This window comes from Octopus bimaculoides, chromosome 7 (assembly GCF_046866305.1).
Source record: "Octopus bimaculoides isolate indiv1 chromosome 7, ASM4686630v1, whole genome shotgun sequence".
Taxonomy (NCBI): domain Eukaryota; kingdom Metazoa; phylum Mollusca; class Cephalopoda; order Octopoda; family Octopodidae; genus Octopus; species Octopus bimaculoides.
Genome location: NC_142934.1, coordinates 2,428,097 through 2,430,596, shown reverse-complemented (window position 1 = coordinate 2,430,596; position 2,500 = coordinate 2,428,097). Strand labels below are relative to the sequence as shown.

At 40.1% G+C, this 2,500-nt stretch overlaps 1 protein-coding gene across 2 annotated transcripts in view; it reads right to left on the bottom strand.

Annotated features, from left to right (window-relative positions):
* LOC106872237 (uncharacterized) overlaps nucleotides 1-2,500 on the bottom strand; it is a 21,416-nt gene that overhangs the window by 8,647 nt on the left and 10,269 nt on the right. Inside the window, exon 1 of one of the 2 annotated variants that reach the window (XM_089354579.1) lies at nucleotides 1-39. This exon is cut by the window's left edge and continues 92 nt beyond it. The exons of the other annotated variant lie outside the window; for it this stretch is intronic. The gene's annotated coding sequence lies outside the window, so the exon portion shown is untranslated. Of the gene's footprint in view, nucleotides 40-2,500 lie in introns of those variants that run through there. 2 annotated transcript variants of the gene reach the window in all.

The window sequence follows — 2,500 nt, the reverse complement described above, 5'->3', positions numbered from 1 at the left end:
ACCCCCCCCCCCCCCCACAGGAATTATAAAAGAAATTCTTATGGATGCATGGACAGTATATACTTCGAAGTCGAAATGCTGAGGTAGATCAAGTAACGACTCATCAGTGGCTGAGAAGCTCAGGACTGGAAGTTTCACATTGGCGGCACAAGACCGAAGCTTGCTTACCACAAACTACCAAGATAACGTTCTTCAAAACGGTTCTGATCCTAAATGCAGACTGTGCGATAGATTTGATGAACCAAAGACCATCTCGTCTCGGGATGTCTTGTACTGGCACCAAACGAATACAAAAACCACCATGATAGGGTAGGACAGTATTTACATTGGAAAATAAGTAAACACCTACAAAATAAACAGTGCTGCTTACTGATTTGAACATCATCCAGAGCCAGTGGTTGAGGGTAAAAATGTCACTATCGTCTGGGATTTCCCAGCCAACTCCAGGGTAATCGACCAGACATAGTCATTAAAGACGGGGAAGAGAATACTTGTAGACTAATACATGTAAGTGTTCCCACTGATAAAAATATATCTATAAAAGAATTTGACAAATTAAGTAAATATAAGGATGTGGAAATTGAAATACAAAAGATGTAGCATCTTAAAGGGAGAACTGTTCCTGTTATTGTGGCTGATGTCAAAGACATCTAGATAATATCCCAGGAGAACTATGTCTCAGAGAAATCCAAAAGATTGTGCTGACAAGTACTGCCCATATCCGTAAAAAATCCCTATTCATTTAAATGTCTTTGTTCTATTACATGAAGATATATATATATATATATATATATATATATATATATATATATATATATATATATATATATACATACATACACACACACATATGCACTCTTTCTCACACACACGTATATATATGCCAGGTTTCCGCACAGTTTCCATTTACCGCATTCACCCCATGAGATATTGGTCAGACATGAAGCTGTAGCAGAAAACACTTGCAGAAGTGGTGGGCAGTGAAACAAAACCAGAATGACTCGTTTTACCATATGACTGCGCATACAACTAATTGTTGTGCGGTCACTCAGCTGTTGGTCAGTACTGTCTCAACGACTACATTACCTAACGTGTGTGTGTGCGTTTACGAGTCGATATGTATGAGCGCATGTGTTTGTATAGCTATATGTGTATACGTGTATATGTCTGAGTGTATGTAGGGTTTGTATATGTGTGTGTGTGTGTGTATCTGTGTGCTTAAGTATGTGTGTGGCTATTCTGTAGCAAGATGCCACTGCTCCCACTCCCTTCTGTGTCCACTCCTCCTTACGGTGACTAATCTTACTGCTACCATGGCAGGAACTGGGCAAGGACTGCGGTCAATTATAGCATCACAACTTGACCTACATAACACTGGACACTGGTTACATGGCCGGGACACGCAGACAGTCTCTCATACACACGCGCGCGCGTGCATACCCACTCATAAACACAAGCACTATGCATACACACGCACACGTAAACAAGCTCACGTACAAATATAGCGACAAGTACACACACACATACATACAAACACACATACAAACACACACACATTTATATACACACAAACATACAGACAACGATATACACAGGCGCACACATATGCACACACACACACACACAAACACACACACACACACAAACACACACACACACACACACACACACACACACACACACACAAAGTGACTCACACGCACATATAGACACACAAGCCCACATAAATATACACACATATTCAGATTCACAGAGGCAAAATACATATATACATACACTCACACACACATACGCACTCACACGCACAAAATAATGGAGAATCTGTTATGTAGACATAATTTGCTGGAAATAGCAGCCAGCTAAATCTCCCTCAACCATAACTGCTTTTGACAAAAAGACACATGTCTGAAAATAAAATGTGATGTGCACGGATGGAACGTCGCCTTTAATATCAGGTGTGCTGGATTGTAACTGACTCGAGCCATACTTATTACTTGAGATGATATCAAATATATTAACCTCCGCCCAATAGAACACTATTCCTGGTCCCTAACCACTCCCCCTTTTTTCTGCTCTCAACTACTTTCCCATTTCGCACTTCTTTATGTCTCTTCTATACATTTCTTCTGATGAAGGACTGGTATCCGAAACGTTAAGACTCTACTTTTTCAGCATTAAACTAATAGAATATTTGCTAAAACATGATTAGCGAATGGAATGGAGAAATGGAAACTGTGTGAATTCCCTAGTGTGTGTACATGTGTATACGAGTATATATATATATATATATATATATATATATATATGGACGGATCGGTGGTACTGTTAGAAGACCGGGCAAGATTCCTGGTTGCATTTGTCACAACTTCTAGAACAACACAGATACCAAAGCGTATCGAGTGAGGTTCTTTCCTTTGGTAGCGTGGAGGTGGGTTAGGGTTAGCTGCAGGGGCGTCGATGAGTCTTTCTCAAATAATTTTACCCACAACTGCCTGCAAAT